Raw genomic sequence first — 26,835 nt, 5'->3', positions numbered from 1 at the left:
AATCCACACGATTTCTTCATTGTAAAATTATCTTCCCCTTTTGTGAATTACAAGTAATCTATAGGATGATTCATGAAGTTTTTGTGAATATTCTCTTTTAATGTTTTACCCAGTAATTTAGCATCCTTTGGTTACTCTTGCCTGAATCAACTATTATAATAATAGTTGTTTAATGACTGTTTTTAATTTAATCATCCCTTATTTTTTAGATGTCATTCTTCTATAAAGTAGAGCTTTTCCTCTTCTCCTTCCAACTCATTTTGTTATCACCTAGGACTCAGATTTTTCCTTTCCCCCCCCTTTTTTTTTTTACACCTACAGCACCTGGCATTCCTAGGTGGTCTCCCATCCGAGTACTAACCAGGCCTGACTCTGCTTAGCTTCTGAAATCAGACGAGATCAGGCACATTCAGGGTAGCATGGCCGTAGATGACTTTCTACTTTTTTAAAAATTTAATACACTTTCTTTAATATACACACTGATAATAAGAATACAACTTTCACAAACTGAACACATCCCTGTAATTAGCATCTGGGTTAAGATAGAACATTACAGTACATTGAAGCTCCCTATAATGGTTACACGCCAAGTGTAACTACTATTTAGAAATCTAACAGTATTTCCTAGGTTTTCCTGTGTTTGTACTTGAGATTAATAGAATCATGTAATATGCATGTTTTTGTATCTGACTACTTGGATCAACATAATATTTATAAGATTCACTCACATTGTTGTAGATAATTCTTTATCCTTGCTTTCTGGCATTGCATCATGGACCAATATAAAAATACTTTTATGAACATTCTAGCATTCATGTCTTCTGATGAACTTATAAACATGTTTGGTTTTTTATTGTTGTTGTTCTTAAATGGTCTATAACCCATTGCTGTCATAATTCCTTTTGATGTTCAAATTTTCCAAATTTGACCAATTGCTTCAAACAAAATTCTTTGTCCTTTAACAAGTCCAGTCAATTTTTCTGTATTCCTTTATTTTCTGAAACAATAAAATGTTCTAGGCTTGCCTTGACTTTCTCCAGATCTAGACCTAGAATCAACCATTTTCCCCAGGAGACCTGGTCTTTTTAGTGCCCTTTCAGCGGACAGTGTTAGGAAAATATATTTTAATATGAATAATTAAATTGTATTAATATCTACAATATCAACCCAATACCATATTTTACTTTTTTTTTTTTTTGGCCTATTTTATGTTTATATCTCATATCTCTCAGTAAGACCTTTGGCTCACAAAACTATTTTTCACATTTCCTCAGCACTATAGCACATAAACTATTTCCAGAGCTACTGTACCAACAAACTAACCAGTAATATTCAGGATTTTTTTGCTCTTTTTCATTGTTGTTTTTACTTATTCCACTGAGACTGTACAGTTTCAGTATTTGAGTTAATTATTTTATTTTTTTCTCCTCCTCTCTCCAACTTTAGCATTCTTATCTTATCAATTTAATCTGCATTTAAGATTAATCTTATCTGATTGTATTCAATTTTATGATTTTCCTTTATTCTCAATGATCAACTCTTATACTTTGCATATATGACATATTAACATGGTTAAAAATAAAAAATATACTCAGCAAAATTATATTCCCTTTACTGTCCCTTCTACCTTATTCTCTATAGGCACCCAATTTAAATTCTGACTTACTATGTTATTATGTTTATTTTTCAAAAATAAGATTTTATATAGTTATTCTTAGTTTTCCTCTATTTTATAAAACAAAAGTAGAGCAAATTGCTTTTTCTAATTAATAATATATCCTGGAAATTACTCCATACCATTTCATGAAGACTGTCTTTTCTTTTTATACCCACCGAGTAACAGTACTTCATAATTATTGAATTATTTTCTAGAATTTTATTATTATTATTAATGCCAAATGAATAAAAACTGTACATGTATGACTGTATATTTGATATCTATATACAGTGAAGGAAGATTTCCAGAGTTAATTCCTAGAAGTAGTACTATTGAGATACCCAGTATATACTGTAGAAAGTTTTTTAAATTATACTTTTATTGCCAATTTCTACTCCAGTGGGTGGTACCATGTTGTATTCCCATCAGTAATGTAAGAGAGAGCCTGTTCATCTATGGTCTCGTAAACAGAATGTGTCAGACTTCTTGGATTTTCACCAATCTGATAAATGAAAACTGGTATCTGAGTGTAGTTTTAATATACATTTTTCTTTTTAATGAGTAAAAACTGAACATGTCATCATATTTTAGGGCCAACTGCATATTTTTTTAAGACTGTCCATGTTTATTTTTCTCTCAAATTTTTGGTATTTATTTCCTTGATTGGGAGTTCTTTATATACTAAAGTTTTACCCCATTTTTTTGTGATAAATACTGAAAATATTATTTTCTCCCAATGTTTTTTCTTTTGATTTTACTTATGATGTTGTTTTTTATGTATCCGAATTTATTATAATTTCTTCTAATATATCAGGATTTTTGACTAAATTAAAAAAATCTTTTCTTTATACTGAGTTTAAAAGGTTAGTTATGTTTTTTTATAATGTACATTGTTTCATTTTTTGCTGTTAGATCTGATTTGCTTGAAGTTTATTTTTATATATAGTGTGAGGTATTTTTATGTATAGTGCTCTTTTTTTTTTGTCCAATAGCGACCCAGTCATCCACCTATGTGTTTTAATATTTCATTTCTCCCCAGTGATTTGAATGCCATTTTTATCAATTATTTAATTTCTCTATGTACATAGTTCTATTTCTAAATTTTCTCATTTATTTCACTGAGCTATTGATGTATCTATGTACCAGTACCAAAGAGCAATAAACTTCCTCAATTACAGTGACTATTAGAATGGTAAGCACTTTAGTTTTTGTTAGTCATTGAAACCAAGAGGCAGGACACTGGCTGTTGAAGAAGTGGTATTTGAAGAAACCGTTGTTTCAATTCAGTTTAATTAATACTGGAGCCTTTTTCAAGTACCGTCTCTGTTTGTGTCATCTATTTGTTTCAAAAAAATGAGAGTATTATTGAAAAATCCAGATATTTTATTTAATTGAGAACTCCAGTTACTTTTAAGAAATAGGATTTAAAATTTATAACTTCCAAGCTGATCCGTTTCAAGTTAGCCTTCTTTCCTAGATGAGATTATTATGTATGACTCCGATATTAATTTTGATTTTTATTTTCTTAAATGAATGACAAATATAGAGAACTGAATAAATATTTTGTTAAATAGTATTTATTACAACAAAATACAAACACTTTCTTTCAACGACTCTATTCAGTTTTATCTTTTTGAAATCAATTAGTGGAACTAAACTGGATTATGTATGCTGATATTATGTACCCAGACATAATTATTCTGTTGAAAAGATGTTGAAATTGTAAAGTTTTTTTTTTCTTTCTTTGTAATATTCTTTATTTTGTGGAATGTATTATTCTTTTTTATTGCTTTTTGATTTCTGTATTTCTTTTAAATGAGAATTATAAACTTAAGCAATGATAAAATACTGACCATAACTTATATTTGCATAGCTCTTCAAAATATTTTGTAATGAAGGCTGATTACCTATTTTTGACACTGCAGCATATTAGTTGCTATATTTGAACAGGACCCACTTACTCTAGACATCCTTCAATAACACTGTATACCTACAGGGTTTTGTTTACACAGGACTTTGTGAAGACAACGAAGTATTACTTATTAAAAATTAAATGTATTCTGTGGAATGACTTGATCACATTCTACTATGTAGTTATTATCATAATAGATGATATGTCCATGATAACACATAGACAAGAATATAATGATATTCTGATATTAATTCTCAATCGCTACACAAAGGAACAGAAGAGATGCTTTAGCCAGCTTTGGCTAAAGGAATAAATTATGTGGTATTCTGGTCTCTACTACTTCTTGAATTATACAGTTCTTTCTATGTCTCTTCTGGTGGCCCACGGTGATTTTACTAAACTAATTCATGCTCTTTTTTTTTAAGGACTGATCAGAAAAGGAACATAAATATTTTGAGTATTTCTATGTCCTTAAATGTATTTTATTTTATCTAATTTAATATACTGTGAGCTATTTCTGTTTATGAATTTGTACACATTTTACATTAAGTAGTCTTTTTTAATTGATTCTTATAAAAATAATTTCCCTCCGATATAAACTAAACTCTCCTGCGGGCCAAAATCAAAAATCTTAGTAGCTTAACACAGATGATGCCCTCGTTTTCTTTTCATGCAAAGTCCTTACATTTCCCTTCCAAGTAGTGTCTCAGGAACCCAGGTTTATGGATCTGAGAGCTTTGTTCTCTCAACATGTGACCTCCACTCTCACTGCACCCAAAAAAGAACATAGAGAATAAACATCTGTTGTTTCCACTGACAGGAAGTGGCCCACATCATTGTGACTTGTGCTTACAGCCCACCGGCCAGAACAGTACAATTTGCCCCAACCTAACTGTACTCTAACTACAGGGGAGGTGGGGAATGTAGTCGAGAATATGGAATACTTGGTAAGCAATAACTGCCACTTGCTCTGCAAAAGCCCTGCTTATAAATGTAAGAAAGATTTTCTTTTCTATTTAGTTATTTGAAGTTTTCTTTTTTCTTGCAGCTCTGAGGGCTTTATGTTTTCTGGTTGTTGCCTTTTTGTTCCACCAATTTGTGCTGATGAATACAGAGAAAGAGTAGAATATACTGTCTCTGGAGGACAAATTAACCATTGCATTCTGAGCTGAAGAGGCCACGATGGGCATAAATCTAGATGCCATGACATTCTCTGTGTAACACGTGTAAGGCTTCCCTAGGTCAAGATACTTCATGTATTCCTGTTTAATCTTTTCGTTTTCAATATACATATTACCGTTAAATGGTCAAAATGGTCAAACTTCCAAGGGATACTATTTTACAGCTTTCTATTGCCTGAGGCTTACATATGCTGTCAGTGAGCTGATTTTATGGAAAAACTTCTGTTGAATTTATCACTGACATCCTTCAGTGTTGAAGCAGTTTACCACCTGAAATAGAAGGCTGAGGCACTGAATTGATAATCATCAGAACTAAATTATCCTTATAGTTCTGTCACTAGCTAGTTGTTTTTTCTCTCTGGGCATGTCACCAAACTTCTTCAGGCATTAGTTTCTTAATCTGTTAAATGAAAGTGGTATTATAGGAGTCATTTTCCAACTTTTGTACACATACAACCTGTTTTTAAGATAAAATCTTAGGACCTCTACAAATAAACAGGAAAATGAAAATTTTCTAACTGAAAAGGGAGTGCAAGGAGGGGACAGGAGTCTTACCCTTGTACTCTGGGTCACAATCTGAGGCACAGCTATCCAATTTTAGATCTTCAAGTAATAGCCTTCGAAATCTATTGTATCAGAAGTTTTCAGGAATTCCTACTCCTAATGTCTATGATTTTATAATTCAAAAGGAAGAATCTTTTTTTTCTTTTCTCTATAGATCAAAGTTAATTCACTGCAAACACTAAGAAATGTATGAATTGAGTTCCCTTGCATTTTTCTAACATTTAAAAAGAAAGCAGCAAAGAGCATTATTTTAAGTGAGATAGTGCCATGTGTATTAAATACATAAAATATTCTCAGGTATTTCTTAATTATGTTTTTTTTTTTCCCTAGAGGAAAGGGTGTCCTAAACTTTTATATCAAAGATGTAAATGCAAAATTAGAAGAATTATTGTCTTATGTACCCTATAAAGTGTTTTCTTTTCATAAAACTAAATTTAACTTTAGCCTTGACTTCAAAAAGAGACTCAGAAAATCACATTATTTAATACAAATTTTAAAATGATATACTCTTTCAGTTACTGATTCAATCTGATTCTGGAGTATAAAATATCCAAAAGCATCATGAGAAAAGTGATTCTGGAAACACCGGCAGGCTAGCAAAGCTATAGATTATTGGAATCCCGATAGAAAATTCTTTTTACTCTCCAGATGATTTTTCCTTTGATTTGTGTACTAAAAGTTCTGAGTCCTTTACACAGTAAGGCCATTAAGGACCCTGATATGTGAATTTGTGTTCATTCGTTTTCTATTATTTAAATTATCTGAGCAGTTTTCAAACTCTTTCATGTAATACGACTTCTACTACCTCTTTTAGGGAAAGTGAGTCACTGTAGTGAATAACATCAACCACTTGGTGTTCCTAATTATTAAATCTGTATTTTCTCTCTTATTTTATCCAAGGCTTTGCATACACAAACTCTTGCAGACATATGAAAACCTCCCACCCGCAAACCCCTACTTATACGTATTAGACAGATAGACACAGGCATTTATATACCCTCCATCCCTATTTTTTTTTCCTTACCGTTCACCCAGTGAACCACAGTTTATTAAAGATAAAACTTTTGAACTTTTTGTGTTATTTCTAAGTTGGAGCAAAATTCACACGTAAGATAGAAAGGTAGTATGCTAGTGCCCAATAAACCAGTTAAATAACCTACCTGAGAGACTCTCATATCACTGACCCTAATAAAAGCACATGGGCAGTGTGAAGTGAGAGCTTCTATTGTTAGAGTTTGGTTAACCAAAAGACAGATCCCACAAGACTAATGATACTGGGGACCATAGCCATCCTGTCTTGCATGGAAATGCAGGAAGCAGAGGGCTTCTGTAGCACTTCGCAGGCATCATGACCATGACCATGACCATGTTTCATGGCACTGTCTGGTAGATGCCATTGCTGTAGCCCATAGCACTTCTCTACATACACCAGTCAGATGGCTGCACCAATGCTTTACAGCTCCAGAAGAATATACTAAAACATATAAAAATAAGAGGGTAACTTATCGGATACATTTTTGAAAATTTGTAATGAGAGAATGCTTTAGTTTGACGACCTTAAGAAACCACTGAATCAAATGCTTTTATCTTTGCAGATGAAATTATGAAATAATGACAGTCCTATCTAAGACCTAATAGCTAATCAACAGTAAAAATGGGATCTGAGGCTAGAAAACCCCATTGCTAATCCATTATGCCACCCCACCTTGTGTTTGTAAAGTTTGAAGTCAAATCTCAATGAGTTTGTGCCAATCCCTGCCTTATCTGGGCTTCAAGGTCAAGGCCTCTGAGACAAACTGCTCATTTGCTTGTCCTATCTGTTCTACTAGACATTGAATAGATCATATAGGGGCCAGAATGGCAGTTTGGGAAAATACAAGAAGGTATGCTCACCATTGACATGCAGTGCTAACCAATCCATCTGCATTCTGCAATTTCATTTTAGAAGGAATTGCCAACACCTGGAGTGTGCTTTATGCTATGGATTTGGCCATTTGGAAATAAATTTGACATGCCAGGCTTTTGACCTTCACAAGGCTGGAGTGTTTCCTTTCAAGGCTATGATTTATGAGTGCTTGTAGAATTCTCTGGAAAGATATTATCAGTTTATATCATGCACTAAAGTAAAGGTCATAGCTGCTCCTATTCAGTCAATTTTGGGGGATAGAGGGCCTAAATATTTTAAGATGTAGTAGATTGCTATACCTCCTATCTAACTAGAATGACCTTGAATGGAGACAAGATAAATGAACATACAAAAGGATAAAATCAGAGCTGGAGAAATAAACTATCTGGGCCAGAAAATCTATTTTTAAAATGACTAAATTACAACAAACGAAATTACAATCTGTCTATATTTTTCAAAACCATTACCAATATTGCTGTTATTTTAGGAATTTATTGCTTAGAACATAGAGAAAAAAATGCATTTTGTAAACATTCAGTTCTTTCTCAAGCTTGAGATTAGTCTTACTGGTGGCTGGCAATACTCGGGTTTCTGTTTAATGTTATTCATTTTGTTATGCTCTTTTAAATGCCTCTCTACCCTTTAATGATTTGAAACAATAAATATTTTAACATAGAATGAGTCTTTATAATAAACTTATACCAAACAAATATTAATAAAATTTAATAAAGAATCATCAGTATAAATAGTAGGGTTTCTATATCTAGTTGAATAATATAAGGTTAAAAATTCCGTAGAGTTCAGAATGTGTCACTAAATATTTAGAAGGAAGATGTGTTTCAGGCATTCCTGCACAGCACTTTCAAAGTGTTTTACCTCATTTAGTACTTAGCACAAACCATTTGAGTTTAGCATCAATATTCTAATTTTATAGATGAAGAAATCAATTCATCAAGGTTAAAGAAGTTGCCCAAATTTAGTGATAGATCCGGAATTCAAGACCACAGGAAAGCGCACACTGTATTCAGTCCTTCAGGCTGTTTCTCTGTAATCATGTGTTCAGCCATGTTATTTATTACCCTCCATGGGGACATGATCTGACACCTAGGTTAGAGTTTTGCATCTCTTTCTGTATACCTCAAAGAGATTAATTAGGAAAGCTGCTGAGGTTTTTGTGAGACAATTAGAGTAATCTTTGAATCATATCTTCAGGCAACAAAAGTATTTTGTCCTTCTAATTTCATTTTGTATCCTTCTGTCTGACATTCTTTCTCAGTTACTATAGAGATAGCATGGTATCATTAGGGGCAGGGAGAGAGGAAATAGGCTATAAGTTTAGATCGGATCCCAGCACTACCATTTCTAGCAGTGGTATGTGATAGGCTACTCCAACGCCAATAGGTACTTTTTGGACCATTTTGATAATTAAATATGCACTGTGTGTGGAATTTTGCTGGTGCATGTTAATCATGTTCCCTTTATTGCTTTATATTAGATATAATAGTTATGTACTTTGGGTTTACCATACATTTTCAGACAGTATCATCTTTAATTTACTTTGAATCTTATTAGCAGGAATCAGAACTCCTGAGAGGAAGTTTAAGTTACCAGTGAGATAGAAAAGATGCGAGGGGATTTTGGTGTCTTGTTTACATCAAACATTTGCAAACTGTACAGAAATTTCTCCTGAGAAAATCATTCTTGAATCCTGATATTTAACCTTTATTCTTATTTGTTTATATCTTCCTTTTTGAGATTTTAAAAATTTCCGTTTTTTTTTAAGTACCATCTGAAAGTTATAAATGTGATGACAAATTATGTTATAAATGGTTTTATTCTAATTTCATGGATTAGACCAGCTATGTTTGGCTAACAGAATAGCACTTTTCAGTGGGACTTCCAGAATGTGGGCAGGAAGAGGTGTCTCCTAAAAGCTGCAAAATGAGATACCTTCTTTACTTGGCTTGGCCTACAGGCCAAGTTCAATCCTTAAGAGTCTGGAATCTAGTTATCACACAGGATGGTAAACTTCAAAATATCACCAGATAACCCAGGAGATAAAGTTATGCAAGTAACAAAAAGATCCCCTTGATGGAAGTATGAGTCAGAAGTAGGATATTTTTAGGGCTTTAAGTTCCAAGCTCAAGTGATTTAAGGTGAGGTTTTTCTCATATGTACCTTCATTGGGAATGGGAAAATTTTATTATATGTGTTGAGGATTGGTGAACACAACAAAGTAAGAGTCATGAGGTTGTGATCAATAAATTATTGTCAATAAGGGAGATGTTTGCCAAGGTTAGAAGATTAGTGACTCAAGTGATAAGTAAGAACTTCCTAGAGTTAACAGGGAAGTTATTTATTAGTTCACAGATTTATCTTTCATAGGCATAGGTTTCCTGGAACAAACAAGTCATAATGATATAGGTTCACTACAGTTATATCAAAGTCATAGTGACAAAATACTCTCCACTCTCAGCAAAATCACTCCAGATGCCACAGGGGGCCCAGCATACTCAAAACACTGTTGTAGTACCCCAGAGACTTGACTAGAGAAGGCCAGTCACATACTGTAGACTTTGGTAATTTCACAGTAGGCCTCTGGAATGATTTTCATATAACTGGGTAACAAGTTATAAGAGGAAAATTAGAAAAGTGACAAATGGAAGAGATGAATGAGAGGATACAGACTATTAGAAAGCATGATAAACATAGAGAGAATCTATTAAGTCTGGAGACAGATGGTTGGGTACTATTTCCTGCACTCTGTAAATTTATAATAGTTTGGAGGGAAGGTAAAAGAACTGACCTTTTTAAATCCAAGTCAGTAAATGATTTTAGCAAATCTCTTAGCCTTTTAAAATTATGTAGTTTGAACTGTATCATGTACTAAAACTTAGTCTCAAAGAGGTTATGTTGGGTTTGAGACTTAAATCTGGATGTTCCTACTCTTAATTGTTTAATGGATGAATAAAACACCACTGAATACAAGAGAATCATCCAAGTGCTTTGGATATTGCCCTCCTCTGACTTTCAAAATTATTCTAAAATTATAAAGATTATAAATTTTAAAAAAATTAAAATTTACTTCTTTGCTTACATTTATGATCTTATTTGTCTTCTAGACATATCATAGAAACATGAAAAAAAAAACTTGAATTTTTTGGTTATTTATAGATGCATACTTTGAATTCACCACTTACTAACTATACAAGTTTGATCGAGTTACCTTACGCTCACAGGCTTTATTACTTATTGTATAAAAATATACCTGCTACTCCTGTCAGTTTCTTAATCCATTAAATAGAAATGAGAACAACTTACGTAGTTATTGAATGAGTAACAGGAGATAATGTATGTGAAAGCAACTAACACTTTCCCTGTTACAAAATAGACATTCATGTATTTTATTTCTTCTTCTCAGCTTTTTCTCAGCTTCCACAGTTTTGCAGGGTATAGCTAAAACAGGCGTGTGTCACTTATTTTTATCCCATGCCAGCATGCTAGCTAAATAAGTGATCTCAACTGAAGAGATTTTTCCCTGAAGGGGACATTTGACACAGTCTACAGTTATTTTTGGTTGTTAGAATAGGAGAGGTGGAAGCTACTGGTACCTAATAAGTAGAAGCCAGAGATGCTGTTAAACATCCTACAATGCACAGGACAGCAACCTACAACAAAATTTAACCAGCTCAAAATGTCAATAGTGTAGATCAAAATTGTCCAATGTTATTGATTAGGTGTATATTTTATTGAAAAGAGATTTAGAATTGAAAGAATAATCAAAATCGAGATCATCATTAATATCAATAACATTTATTGACAATTGTATGCTAAATATCTAGGCAGCTACATACATATATGTATGCATATATACATGTATTCATATATATGCACATATATGTGTGTGTGTGTGTGTGTGTGTGTATAGTTGTATACCTTTCAATGGAGTTGGTTATTGTATACCCATTTTTATAGGGGACTTGCTCATGTAATGTAACCTGACCCAAGAACATGCACTTAAAGACTGATGAAGACATAAATTTAATCAGGTGTTTTTAACTCCAAAAACCTATGCTTTAAATCACTAAGCAATAGTATCTCCCAGTGGTTAAATCCTGACCCTGCTAACTTTATGATTTGGGTCTTTGACTAAGAATTTAATCTTCTTGAGTTATAGTTTCTATTATATCAAAAAAGAAGAGAAAATAAATAGTAATTTTGTATTTCCATCTATGGTATAGAGTCACTGAGAGCATCAAAGGTATGAAATCAATGAAAATTTGAAAGTAATGTAAAATGCAAGCTACTATACTTACTGATTGGCAGATTCATCTCATCACTGAGTATACTTGGGGAATTTCAGCTCTGTGTTGCTGGAAGAATATTCTGTAGGTAGCTCCTTTCAGAAAGAGAGATAAATGAAAATAAAAATTCTGTTCTATTGAAACCTAACTCCTGTTTGAATTAATGACATTTCTGATAAATCAATAACAATAGAGGGACAGCACATACTTCTAAAAATTCAGTATTTTCTCCAAAAAGTTCAACCTGTTGTATATACTAATGGGATGATAAAACTTAAATAGTTGGTAATTGAGAAAAAGTTGGTAGCCTGTTCACATAACTTTAGCCACACATCTTTCTTTCATGTTTTCTGTGAAAAATAAATCCAAGATTTATCAACAAAGACTGAAACTCTACTCACGGAGACAAATATGTGTGTTTTCAAAAAATAATTACCCATTTCTGTGAAGATTTCAGATTATATTAATACCACAATATGTTCAAATAAAATTTCCTTACTAATGTTACATTTTACAGAGTAAAAATTGATATATTCTGTTTTTTATAAGAGTAAGTATATATTAACTAAGCATTTATGATGTTTTTCTTAATTAATATCTCTATGGTGTAAAACTTTTTTCTTTGTATGGATCAGAACAATTAACTTTCAGAAAGATGCTTCACTTAACATTACTATTGATCAAAAATGTAATATAGTGATAGTCACTACACAGTTACTAAGCAATTGTTAAATATCCGTAAACCATTTAACACATATTTATGAAATATCTGCTCTGTGGTCATCACTGTGCAACTATGTGCAAGGATACTTGGGAATATAACAAGTTCACTTTCTTTAAATAAAATTGAAATAAATGATTCAATAGTCTTTTAGATTTCTTTCAGGAAACTCAGAGTCAAGCTTCAAGCTGGGTTACAGCCACTCTGTAGGTCTTTAAAAAGTCCTCATATTTGAGTTATTTACTGAGTCATAACTGCCCCTTTTCTCTTTAATCCATCTTGTCATAGTACTTATTCTCTGTTAGATTCTTGCATTTCACTCTTACTCCATGGGGACATTTATAATCTGATAGGATTCCATGCCTATTAATTCTAAGTCTTACAGTAGTATTCAGAGAGAAGATTAAAACTAGATTCATATTAAACAACTCAGCGTATAATCAATGAATATTCGTTAAATCAATGTCCAAAGAAAGATCAAAAACTTCGATATTCCACTTGTAAGGTGACTCAGATTATTTATAGCATGAGATAATGGTGTCAACAAATTAAATATGAATATGTAGAAACATTATTTCAGTGAGTACCCTCTGCACATTGCAGCTATCTTCACAACATCCGTCCCACTGCTCCTTCATAGTGACAACTTAACAGAGTCTAGGCTACAATAACTTCAAGGTGAACCTTGACTGATGAAAAATTGGACCTTGATTTTTCATTCTTGCCACAACGAAAGATTCAGGTAGCCCAGGCCTAAGGACAATAAATGGCATTCCTCTGGCCAAGAGACTTTGGTTTTGGAATAATATAATCAGTGCAAAGCCTAGAATTTTATATGGCCCTGGAGTGATAGAAACATATTCTCTTCTGCTTTCACTGAACAGAGAAATAGACAGAGTTAGTTGTGTGTTTATATCTCTCTTATATGTATGTATATATCTGTATATATAAAAACACAAACAGAAAGGGAGATAGTTGGAAAGAGTGATAAGTACTCGACAATATTCAGTCATTAAAGAAGGATAACAGAATGATAATATAACTCTTCAGTTTACAAACCACTTTTACATAGATATTATCTAATCTTCATGGAACACCTATGAGGTATAAGTATTATCCTATTTGACAGATTAAGACAGTGAGATCTCAAAAAGGTTTTTGTGTTTTATCCCATGCCATAAATAGTACATCATTTAAGTATTGCCCACCACAATTTAGCAGACAATAACTGAATAGAAACTCTGGAAAGAAAGAGCCCAACATATAAATAGTCAGAGAAGCAGAATGACACTTTAGATGGGGAACAATAAAAACAACCAGAAACTAGAGAGAAGATATCCTGGAGCTGAACCAAAATCTGATTCCAGAGTCTCTTAATTTACTCACTCAGGCACTGCCTCTGTTAACCTCAAAAATAAATACCCCCAAACCAAGGAAGTAAGGATCAGACATAACCCGAGATAATATCCACGCGACGGTTTATGGGCTTTGTGTGTGCATGTTTCCTGGCTTTACATGGCTCTAATGCACAAAACGCACAGATTTTACTTGGTGATTTTCACTTTTGTTAATTCTGCAGGCTCTTGGTAGAGCCTCCTTTTGGTGAGTGGATTTACAATGCTGGGAATACTCTGAAGTATCTCAGGAGGAAATCATTAAGGCACAAAAACCCAAGAAGAGGATGTGCCTTTCCAGAAAATTAGCTTTGAATAGAATAATATATCAACAACTAATCTTACAGATCACATAATTTATCAGTAGCCCCTCTAAGATTGTCTCTGTGCCAGAAGAGAACTATTCATAGAGAACAAACATGAACAAAATAAGATTCCGAGGAGTTTGAAATATCTTTTAAAGAAAATGTCAAACTAGAACTGTCAGTTTGTTTTTTAACAGGTCACTATGGGATGGCTTTTCATTATTTTTATTTATTTTCCTTAAAAAGAAAACATTTTTACATGACTTCATTGCTGATCTATATACGTATTATGTTGGACAGGTATCTAAATATCAGCCTTGCATCTTTCCCTTTTCTGGCTTTCCCTCCATCAAGATGTTCCTTACAGTTCTCAAATCAACCACACCCTGAGAAACTTTCTGACCATGACAAGAAGCATATTGAGAGAGACTCAAAAATATTTTGACTCAGTTTCAAAATTATTTTCTTAATGCTTGGAATAACACCCTATTTTCCTTGCCTTTCCTTGTTCCTCTCTTGGATATCTTCCTTCTTATATGTTCCATCTTGCACTGCGATGACAGCCCTCTCTGATTACTTGACCTACGACTCACCATGCTGACTCCAAACAACTCATTTTATTCCACAACCAACAGCTACCAAGGCATCATCAAGACAACATGTCCTGTCTTAGATGGTCCTTAAGCTTTACTTTATCAGACACTCAATAGAAACCTTGGCATTTTGAAGGTAGAAGAGTGGATTCATTTCTAGAAAATTAAGAGTAATGCCTTAGCTTCATAAAGGGAGTTGAGAGCATTTTATCAAGTAAGTTTTGCATATAGTTATATCCTGTAACTTTTAGATTAGGATTCAACAGATGTTTATAGATCTTAGAATAATGTATGTTATCTGTTCTTTCTTATAAAGCTGACCAGAAACACAGGCTGCAAAAGAATGTTTAATGGCATGAGGTCTTTAAAATTGTGTAACTTTGAATCAAATGTTCAAGTCTAAGGTCGGACAACATTGTTCATGATGGCAGGTGCTACAAATCTACAGAGTGCTGTAAATGAGAAAGACAGCCGGTCAAGGCCAGTGCTTGCCTGAGACAAAAGAATACGGGAATTTAGCCCACAAGACTCTTCATGACATGGCCTATTTACATCATCTAAAACTACAAGAATGTTTTTCTTTATTAATTCCAAACTTATTACAGTTCTGTGAAAATGCTGCATTTTCCCACACTCCTATTTTTATGCATGTTCTGATTGAAGCAATTTCCCACTCTCTCAACACCCTTCTTCAGCCAGCTAAATTTCATTTAAAGGAAAATCAAGTGGCACATTTGACTTCTGTCTAGTTACTCTTCCTCTGAGGACCAATAATCCACTGTGCTTATTTTTATCAGCCTTTAAGAGCATGTATTAAAATTGATGTTGTGTGTTCAGCTTCTATTATGCTATGAGCACTATGGGACCACAGGGGTTGATATTTTATTACGTTTGCTTCCTTGAGTACTTGAAATATAGTAAGTACTCATTGAATGCTTACTGAATAAATAAGTAACTGAATGAATGAGGTTTTTGAACGCTTTGCCTTTATTTCCATCTGCAGTGTGATTTTCTTTTATCTTATTACCCATCTTCTTCATTCCAACACCAAGCTTTTTTTCAGCTAGTCCCTCCTAACCCTCTGCTTTCTCCATTGTTACCTCTTTGTCCCCTGCCCCACATTAACCAATCTCTCTTGCCATTGAAGCTTCTGCAGGTGCTGGTCGCACACTAAACAGCAGAAGGGAAGAAACCCGGGAATTCACCCCCCACTTTCTCTGCATAGGCTGCACTCTTTTGTCAGTTCAGTTCCTACCTGACAAGCGTGTCCCAGTTTCAGATTCCACTAGGACACCCCATACCTTGATTTCCAGTAAGACTCTCTCTTCCTGTTGTCATTCTTTTCCAAGAGTATTATTTCCTTCCTGATGTTATTGATTTTGGGGCATTTTACCACCTCTGGTTTAGCTCCTCTGCTTTTCCACAGCCTGAGAATTTAGTTTACTGACTTAAATTTCCTTTATTTTTTAATTCTTAGGATAGTTTATTTTTTTGTTTGTTTTTCTGGTTGGGCCTTGACTAATAAAGTCAATTTAGAGATATGGGAAGAAAGTGGCTAAAATTTTTGGGGGGTATATTTTTGAATTACAGTGAAAATCTCATGTTTTCTGAATGACTGCAGTGACTATGTAATTCATTCACATCATATTGATTTCAGTGGTTACTGGACACTGTAGAAACTGAAAAAAATAGCAAATGCAAATGAAAGTAACACATGGACACAGGATTATCATTTTATAATAACTAATGTAACTTCTTACTCTGCCAAAGATCTAAATTCAGCCAGAATATGTATTACACTTTGTTCCATATTAAATTATTCACCTACATTAAAAAGGTTGATATGAAATACTATTGGTTCTGTTCTGTGAAATGTCAGATAATATATTTTCTTCAACTACACCGAGTGGGGAGGTCATGTGGGCTGAGGTGGTAAAAATAGATTTCCTGGAAGATTCCGCAAGTTATTCAAAGAAAAAATTTACAACCCAGTAGATTTTGTAATATTCCCAAGAAATAAAACTAGAACATTTAGCCCTGACAACCAGGAGCCCAGCTTATTTGGTCATTTAAATAAAATGAATCCAATAATTATGAAGCTTTATCAAGTATCCTTTTATGGAAAAGGTAGCAATAATACTCTCAAACTATGTGCCTAGGTAAAAATTTGGCACCATATAATCCTTGAAAGAAATCCATAGAAACACACAAATGACAGAGCAAAGACAACATACCAAGACCCAGGAGAAAATGTGCCAACTGCTCTAGTTCCATTTTTATGATACAAAATGAAAGGAGAAACTTTATTTTGTTTATTTTGCTACTTTTTGCATGAGAATCTACCTTTATACCAATAGAGGAGAGACACTTGTAATATTATTCATTGTATTAGTTCTGCTAGGGCTGCCATGACAAAGTGGCACAGACTGGTGGCTTAAACAACAAGAATATATTTTCTCACAGTTCTAAAGGCTACAAATCTAAGATTAAGATATCAGGAGGGTTTATTTCTTCTTAGTATTTCTCTCCTTGGGTTGTAGGTAGCTATCTTTTCTCTGTGTCTAAAGATGATTTTCCCTTTGTATGCATCTGTGTCCTAATCTTCTCTTCATGTAAGGACAGTGATCATACTGTATTAGAGCCCACCCTAATTACCTCATTTTAAATGATTACCTCTTAAAACACTCTATCTCCAAATGTAGTCACATTGTGAGATATTAGGGGTAAGGACTTTCACCTGTGAATATTGGGGGACACAATTCAGCCTATAACACAGAGTAATTGGATTTCTCTTTTGGAGATAATATGTATCGGACTTGGTAGTTTTGTTACTAAGGATGAAATAAAGGAGAAGGGAATAGGAGACAATCAAAAAAAGAAGATAAAGTAGAATTGCTTCTCACTGTTATACTCAAGTATGTAGTAATGTGACATCCTTTTCCACATTTGTGTCATTTTCTGTCAATAATCATTTCTTCATTTCTTACACAGTTAATTCCTAGGCATCCTTCAAGAATTAACTTTAGCACTTCCCCTGTAAGAAACCTTCGATCTTCGGTGATCTTCCTTTGTGCTGCTTTAGCACCTGGGTGTTTGTCATCACTGATAAGGTTATCATCTTGTACAATAATCATATGTTCATTAACTTAGGATGGTGCTACGTCCTGATAAATCCATTGTAAGTTGAAAATACTATTGTGTGTTGAAAATGCATTTCATACGCCTAAGCTATTAAACACCATAGCTTAGCTCACCCTACCTTAAACATGCTCAGAATGCTTACATTAGCTAACAGTTGGTCTGCCGCTGCCCAGCATCATGAGAGAGTATCATACCACATATTGTTATCCCAGGAAAAGATCAAAATTCAAAATTTGAAGTGCAGTTTCTACTGAATATATATTGCTTTCACACCATCGTAAAGTTGAACCATTGGTAAGTTGAGGACTGTCTCTACCTCTATTTCCTCCATTAAACTGAGAGCTTGAGGGGTAGGACCAGTCGTTTCATCTCTCCGTCATCAGTGCTTGGCTTGGCACCAAGTAGGTCCTACATTAACATCATTCCTCGACCCAACAAATATTATTCAGCATTCTCTCTGTGGCAGACATAGAGGACACAATGATGAGACGAAATCAGACACTCTCTATCCTACTGACACAGTTTGACGAGAGAATTTCAGAATGATAAATACCGTACACATTCCCACCATTAGCAACACCGCTATCCCTAATCAGGAAAAATGTATCTTTTATATTTTCTTCTCTAGACAACATAGAATTTTATGAGGAACACTATATACTTTAGGCAGAGATTTTCTTCCATTCTTAGTAATCTTCTATAGCATAAGTAATAGTGGTCTAAGATTTGAATTTTGTATTAAGTCAAATACTGTGAAATGTAGGGCCATTTGTCAAAGCTCAGGTGGGCAGAAATTCACATGGAGCAACTTTTCTCTTGAGTATGATGCATGACATTATAAATCCCAAAACCCAGAGGTGAAATGGTTAAAATTCAAAGGATGGCAGTGATGAATGAAATAAATGTCAAGTAAACCTTTACTTCTACCTGAGTAGCCTACTTCACAAGCTACATAATGGAAGGGGATATCCTGATAGTGTCAGCCATCTTTACTAGAATCCTTCTGGAGAAGAAAGAAGGTATTTCAAAAGACACTCTTTGCCTCTCCTCTCTGGGATAAAATTTATGATCCCATACAATTTTATAACTGCATGTTTACACTTGGATTCATCAAATTTCCTCTATGAATTATTTAGGAGGACTTTTTTAGTTTACCTCTGTAAAAAAAAAAAAATTGCTTAGCTTTAGAAATGAGGTGCTTCTAAATTTACTCATAACCAGCACTCGATTACTCTGAAATCTTTCCCCTCTCTCATTCATCACTTAGATGAGTGAGATTTTAGATGGTTTAGATTTTAAATGTTTAGTAATTAGAATTTATTTATTAATTTATTTTAACACTATTACTGGCACTTATTATGCCAGACAGTACGTATAATTCCTACTCTAAAGGAGCTTGAATGCAAGCAACTAAATGTTAGTTCAAATAACAAATGTTAATATTTCTAAGTAGTGGATATTTAGTGATAAGTATTTTAAAAAGGCTCTCATGAATAAAGTCCAAGTTGAGCATGTATAAGAACCACCTTCCTTTACACACACCTAAATCTGCAATGGTTCAAACTAAATTTACCTGGGATTTTTTTCATCATTCTCCAAAGCCACCAAAGCTTTTTCTTTCAGAGCATGTATGAAGAATAGTTAAAGTGACACTCTAAAATCCTAAATGCTTTATGTTACCTAAAATATTATGCCAGAAATTCATCACTAATTATTTATATTATATGGCAATTATTTAATTCCATACAAAATTCAGATATCCTTGTATTTTTATATGGATATAAAACAAACATCTTAAAATATTATTTTTCTACTTTATCGGTTTTCTTTATTTCATCTTTGGTTCACCAGGTAATTTCATAAAATTCCTTTGCTCATGTTTTAGAAATGACTTAAAAACATCACCATCAGCTAAATGTATACATTTACTGGGTAATTACAATCGTTTCTATAATATTTTCCTCTTCTTTTGAAAGTAAGGACCAGAAATCTCTTTTCAAATCTAGCAGCAGATAAATCATTCTAAAGGGATAAATAGTATCAATGTCCAGTCTCTGGCGGTTTCAATATTTACAGAGTGGAGGTGACATTATCTACCTATGTGACTGTTGTAAGTGTTATATGAAATAATGTCGTCAAAGCCCCAAGGACGATGCCTTGCATGTAACCAAAATAGTCACCCACATATTTGTTCCTTCCAGAGACTTCTGGCATAACATTCTTCTAAAGGCAGAAAGGCTGCTTATGAGATGTCAAAGGCCCTTTTCACCTGAAAAATTGCATCTACTGGAGTGTTAAGCCACACGCGTCAGTCTTGACATATTTGTATAATACTGCTTATTAGCTTTTAAAATTATCATCTAAATTAAGAGGAGATTACTAGAACTAATGATTCTGTTTGCTTCCTCTGTTGGCTGCCAAGCAGTTACAGATCTCCTCGTTCCAGATCAGTGCAACCAAGTCCTGAGCTGCATTGTGCTAAGCAGGTTCCCTTCCAAAATGATTCCACTGACAGCATTCTTTCTCCATAGTCCCACTCACCATGATAGAGGCATGATGAACCTGGAAGAGACTAAGAACAAGCCACTGCTGGAAAGTGATGCTGACACAGCTAAAATGATGGTCTGGTCAAAGTACCTCAAAAGGAAACTTACTCCCCTTAAGTAAAATTTTCCCCACAATTCACAGGCTCAGAACCTCGGGAGAGGTTCCCTCAACTCTTAAAGACCCATTTATTAAGTAGTCTGTATCCTGGCCAAAAAACTATGTGTACCTCTCAAGCCTAACCATAAGCAATTATAAAAGCTTTATCCGGTTAGCCTCACAAAGCATGCTGCCCTCTTCACACAGGATTTGGTGCACAACCAATGTATTGCAGTCATTGAGGGGAGTGGCACTAAAGGACTTAGCTTCCCTACCCTCCAAGCTGTCCATGCTCTTCCCTGTAGCCTGCATTTCTAGAATAGGCACCTCCATTTGGAGGCCTCTTAATCAAGAGACTTAGGCATATGCCTTTCTTGGGCACTGCCAAAGTCTCTTAGGGGTTTGAGAGAGGGGGACTTTGAAAATCCTTTTTCTCCTCTCTGGCTCAGTACCCAGGAGTTGTCTACTCCTAGCCTTGTCCTATCTTCCTTCTCCTCTCCCTTCTGGGGCTCACTCAGTAGCGAAGTAACCCCCTATATCTGTGCTGATCCAGCTGATCCTAGACCAGTACTATTCAGTGGGGAAACATGGAGTGGGGGAAGCCAGTGTTCTTTGCAGTTTAGCCTTCCTTATACTATCAGTAAATGACTGAAGGCTTGAATGTTGCTTTCATTTTGGCTTGTTGTCATAACTGGTTATGCCAGTACCCAGCAACTCAGCTTTCCAGCTCCCAACAGTCGTCATCCATGTCCACACTGCATGGAACAACCAGGTGTCATCCAGAGCAGACAGGGAATCTGGAGTCAGATAACTGGATTAAAATTCATGTTCTTTCACATTTTAGTGTTGACAGTTGTTACGGGCTGAACTGTGACCCCCCTCCTAAATTCGTCTATTGAATTTCTTATCCTAGTGCTTCAGAATGTGACCTTATTTGGAAATAAATTATTTATAAAGGTAATTAAGTTAAACTGAGATCATTAGGGTGGGCCTTGCTCCAGTACGACTATTGTCCTTGTAAGAAGAGGAGATTAGGGCACAAACACAGCAAAGACCATCTGAAGACACAGGGAGAAGACGGCCATTGACAAGCCAAGAAAAGAGGCCTCAGAAGAAAACAACCCTAGTCACATCTTAATTTTGGGTGTGTAGCCTCCAGAAAGTAAATTTCTGTTGTTTAAGTCACCCAGTCTGTGGCTATGGCAGCTCTAGAAATATAATACAAGAGTGATCATGTTACTTTTTTTGGCCATAATTTTCTTCTATGTAGTTCAGGGATAAAATAATGATTGAGTCTTAGCACCATTAAAAAAAAAAAAAAATGATGGCAATCCAAGAAAAGAGTATTGCAAATAACCAAGAAATATCAGCTTTTATTTATATGTTTCAAGCTTTGAAATATATCACCTGCATCTCCTCCATGATTACCTTCCCTATTCTAGGACCTCTCCCCTAGTGTTCTACATATATTGGAAGATTAATCTTTGATTAGATTACTTGCCTACATCAAGTGATTTAATGACTCCTAATTTCTGAGAACATATTTAAACTTCTTGACCTGGGTCTAAAAGCAGTCTCCTAAAATGGCCCCATTTTATCTTTCTAATTGTTTCATCAAGTATTAGCCAGCCCAAATTTTCTACTTCAGTTACTAAGATATACTCTACCAGAACCTATGGTATTTTAGCATATGGGCTTTGTACATTCATTCTGTGCTTAAAATCTTCTCCCTCTTTTTTTTATTCTCAAGCCTCTTCATTCTTTAGTGCTTAAGTCGAGGAAGCATTTTCTTAACATTCTCATTCCTAACAATCTATAAGACAAGGAATAGGAGTTAGGAAATGAAGTCATTTTAAAGATGTATCACAAACTCATTTATTCATCAAACAATTATTGGGAATTCTCTATTTGCCAAGAATTGAGCTAGATTTGGATATAAGAAATGAGAAAAATATAGACCTGTCTTCCAAAGATTTATAATTAGTGGGAGAGTCAACTACATTACATGGTGCTAAATATCATGCTTAATATACAAAAAGGATGCTTATATAAATAGAAGGATGGATATATGCAAATAAAAGAAGGTCAGAACAGACTTTTAGGAAGAGAGAGCATTTGGTCTGAATTATAAAAAATCTGTAAGCATAAGCTAGGGAAAGAAAGAATGTTTCTGGAAAAGAGAGAAGCCTGTTCAGGGAACTGCTAAGTAATTCAACACAACTGGAGTGTGTGAAGGGAGCAGCAGGAAGTGGGAGGAAGGAAAACCTTAGAAATGAGGGAGAGACATTCCTATGAGTAGATAAGCCGGCCTAAGGTCACCATGTGGCGTTTTTTCCTACTTCCTGTCTAGTCTGGAGCAGATACATCTTTTGGGTGGTATATCTGCATCTGCTGGCAAATGGCTGGCAGTTACAGCGTCTCAGTATAGGGCATATTACTTATTTTCTATGTCTAAAAATCCTCAATTGGAGGAAAATCACAACTAAATGGATATTCTTGAAGATTCAAGAATTTCAATTACATAAGAGAAAATATGATTTGGTGAATATTATTTGGGACAACAAATTACTATAATGCTTACTATTTTTTTCCCCCCTTAAGCTCTTTCTACTGAGTTTTTATCACTTTAAATTGTCATGTCATCCTTTATTTGACTTCTTGTATAATTAATAATTTAGAGGTATAATGTTACCACTTGAAGAAAGAAGTTTAGCAGATCTTTATAAGCATTAAAAACTTAAAAGATTACTTTTAAAGCCATTTTGATACTTTACTGTACAATTTTATGTTGTTTCCTTCTCAGATTATTTAAAGTAATTTTTTTTGTTGTTTACCCTAAGACAGTAATTTATGTAGCTGACAATTTTTGGGCAGTTCTTAAATGTTAATATGCTTCCAACATTCTAGATAAGTAAGAAAGAGTAAATTGCAATGTTAAGTATTGAGCATATGCTCTGTCCTGAGTACTTACAACTTTATCTAGTTAAATCCTCATAAATCTCTAAAAGATATTTTTTATATATTTTATACAGGAAGAAACTAACTGTAAGAGATGTCAAGTAATTGACCTTTGCTTAATAGTTTATGTTATAAAACTTCAACGTTACTTCAGGTATTTCTGTTGACAAATCCCATGGCATTTGCATTAGACTAAGGCTAATTAAAATGTGATGGTGAGAAAGGCAAAGGATAATAGACTTTACAATGGACTTATTCCTGAATGAATCATGTCTACAATCTTAAAATACCTTCTCAGTTTTTCAATTAAATACCATCTTCCTGAAACTGATAACATTTCATTATTTGGACTTAATAAGACTAAATTGATTTCCTTTGTTTTTCTTTGTGTTTTTGTTTTGTTTTGCCTCTGTTTTTGTTTTTGAGATGGTGCTGAGCTGAATCCAGAAGGCTGTAAAATAATTCACTAAGGGAAGAAAAATCATATACTCTGTGTGACCTGCTAATTCATTATGATAAGCTTCATAATAACCAGTGACAGTGTTATTTTTCAGATTCGCCATATTATCAATAGCAAAACAGAGGCAAAATAGGTTAATGAATGTAGGTGAGTTATAACTAGTAAATGTAGTGGTGAGAATCAAGTCCAGTTGATATATCAAACTCTCTTCTCCGTCCAAATTTTCATGCTTTTTCAGATACAATATTACTAAAAGAATCTCATTCTAAATGATATTAACAGAATGTGTGACTCACATTCCATCAGTAGTATTTTTAATATATTTTTCTGGTTGGGCAATGATTTTTCTGAATAAATTATGAAAATAGAAATTCATAATATATAAGGCTTCACAGTATATCTGAAAATAACCTCATGAATTGCTAAGTGAAGATCTGTTCTGCACAGAAGAATATTGGTATTTGATTAGAATATATTCTAAAAAATATGCCTGAAATGAAGCAGAAACTATACCAGAGAATCATCATCGTCAGGCTCTTTCCACAATATCTTTCAGTAAAATAAAATACATGTCTTGAGAATGTTTGTCTCTTACTTTTATTCTTGATAACATATTATCTGGGTATAAAAATTTTAGCAACGATTTTTCTGTACTTGTTCCTATACTTATATTCTTGTGAAAAAGCCTAAATTCAGCTTATTTCCAATTTTGTTTATCTATCTATCTATCTATCTATCTATCTATCTGTCTGTCTGTCTGTCTGTCTGTCTGTCTGTCTATCTATCTATCTATCTATCTATCTATCTATCTATCTATCTATCTATCTAGTCTACCTATCTGTTTTTTTGGCCACTCATAAAAGTTTCTATTCTTAAAATGCAGCCACTAAATCTGTATAAGTCTCATGATTGATAATCTCTAAATTTTCTTGGGACACCATTGCCTTTTCAGATACATATTTTAAGTTTTTCTTCCCTCCACCTCCCTCCCCAAAGAAAAAATTTCTTTCTCAAAAACTCTTGAATCTCTTTGTGCTATATTTGTTCTTCTCTAGGTAGTTATAATTCTTTATCTTTTAGTTGGCTAATCTCTGTAATCACTTTTCTTTTTTATTTCTGTTTGCTCATGTGTCTTTTCTACATTTTCCTCCTTTTATTTTGTCTCTTTTGTTGTTTAATTATATGTTTCTGGATTTCTTGGTCTCTGCAGAATTTATAGCACACAGGACAATGCCTGCCACACAGCTGGGTTTCTATAAGTGTTGGCTGAATATATTATGAATAAAGAAAAAGAAAAAGTTTTATGTTTTTCATACTCTTTTATTAATGTTAGTGATTAGTGAATGCAAGCTCCTTTTCAGTGTTTTTATGTGTTCAGTTTGTCAATTCAGCAGAATAGTCAAGGCTATTTTTTTACCTAGTAAAATATTTAATGGTTTAGTCTGCAAACATTTCTATAGGCCATAATTATGGTATTTAAAATCATGGACTTTGTTGACAGATAGACCTAGTTTCAGATCACAGTCCTTCCAGGTAATAATTGGGAGAATATAGTAACAAGACCATGTTCTTTCATTCCAGCATAAGTCCCACACCTTATCATGGTGTCTTTCAAATAGTAGATCCTGTGCAAATATTTTGGAATGTCTGATTGATGAATAAATTTACAAAATTATGGATATAGTTTTTAGTTGCTCAGAAATGTTATCATTAATAAATTTATACTTCTCAAAATATAAAATCTATTAAAACCACAAATAAGATTGTGAGTTTAAATAATACATAAAGCCAAGTATAATTGTACAGTAATTTGAAAAAAATGCTTCCAACTGTATGATTTTGTTCATTCAGTGACATAAGAAAGTAGTGGCATTCTTTCTTTCACGTGATTGAGTATCAGATGTGTGTTAGGGTTTGACACAGACATGGAGAACTCAGCTAATGATATCCAAATAACTATAAAGGTTATAAAGAATTAATTGCTTATGCAGCATGGGTCTGCCAGGTGAGAAAAAAAAGTGATTAAAATAAGTGTCAGAGGATAGCAGCATCACACCTTCTGAACTTTTTCATTATAAAGGAAAGAAGTAAAGATGACTTCAAATTATAGCTTTCTGGCACAGATATTTTAAATGAGCTTCTATCAGTATTTTGGGGAAAGAAGAGGATATTTAACCAAACAAGAATGATGTGCTATTTTGTAAAAAATTTAAAAAGAAAAAAAAATGCAGACACATGAAGAAAATGCTTTGATTTTCATATCTAAAACATTCTGTATCTTTTATATTCATTAAACCTAGTCTAAAAGAAATGTGTGCATAAGGGTTTATGTTGAAGTATGGTCAATACAGCATTATCGATGTTATTGAAAAATTAGACAAAATGTCCACCAACAAATTATGAAGCATTTATATAATCAAAAAATATCAAGTCATTCAAAAGCAAGTGTTAGATATGGTAAATAGTATCACTATTCAAAATGTACATTGTAATTTATATTTCGCTACACATATTTCCTCACCCTCCTTACACACCCCAGACCCACTGACGTGAAGCTTGACCAAAGGACTTAAACAGTGCAATAAAATGTGAGCAGAAGAGGTGCCTGTCATTTTTCAACAGAACAGCTCTTCCCCGTGCTTTTTCTTCCCTTTGTTATGATGTATGCAATGTCCCAGATAGTGTCTCTCCTCTCAGTCTGGTTTCATAGGGGAGAATTGATGGATTCCTGGAACAGAACTGTTCCTCCTGTAGTCTACATATTGTGACTGTGAACGAACCTTTGTTGTTGAAAGCCACTGGGGTTTTAGAATCATCTGTTATTTCCGTAGCATAATTTTGTCTGAGGTGACACTGAGAGAGTAAATTCATAGTATGGCCAATACTATGAACAGTCTACATTTCCAAACTCTCAACATAAATCGATTAAGTCATAAATCTGAAGTAGCTATATGCAAACGATACGTCATCTGCTGGTAACTTTGTCATCGTACTTTTGCTTTAGGTCATAGCATCATTTTGCTGTTGGAAAATGTGTAAATTCAAATAAAGTATGCAGAGGCACTTCAGTAATATACAACTTTCTTTTTTTTTTTT

The 26,835-nt window shown here is 33.8% G+C and overlaps 1 protein-coding gene and 1 pseudogene across 1 annotated transcript in view; one reads left to right on the top strand and one right to left on the bottom strand.

The window, feature by feature from the left end:
* Positions 1-26,835, top strand: part of ANO3 (anoctamin 3) — a 361,383-nt gene that overhangs the window by 57,521 nt on the left and 277,027 nt on the right. The window lies entirely within an intron of this gene.
* LOC111741350 lies at positions 313-431 on the bottom strand (annotated as a pseudogene).

Source organism: Pteropus vampyrus, unplaced genomic scaffold (genome assembly GCF_000151845.1).
Source record: "Pteropus vampyrus isolate Shadow unplaced genomic scaffold, Pvam_2.0 Scaffold76, whole genome shotgun sequence".
In the NCBI taxonomy this organism is placed as follows: domain Eukaryota; kingdom Metazoa; phylum Chordata; class Mammalia; order Chiroptera; family Pteropodidae; genus Pteropus; species Pteropus vampyrus.
This window is presented reverse-complemented; position numbering and strand designations above follow the sequence as displayed.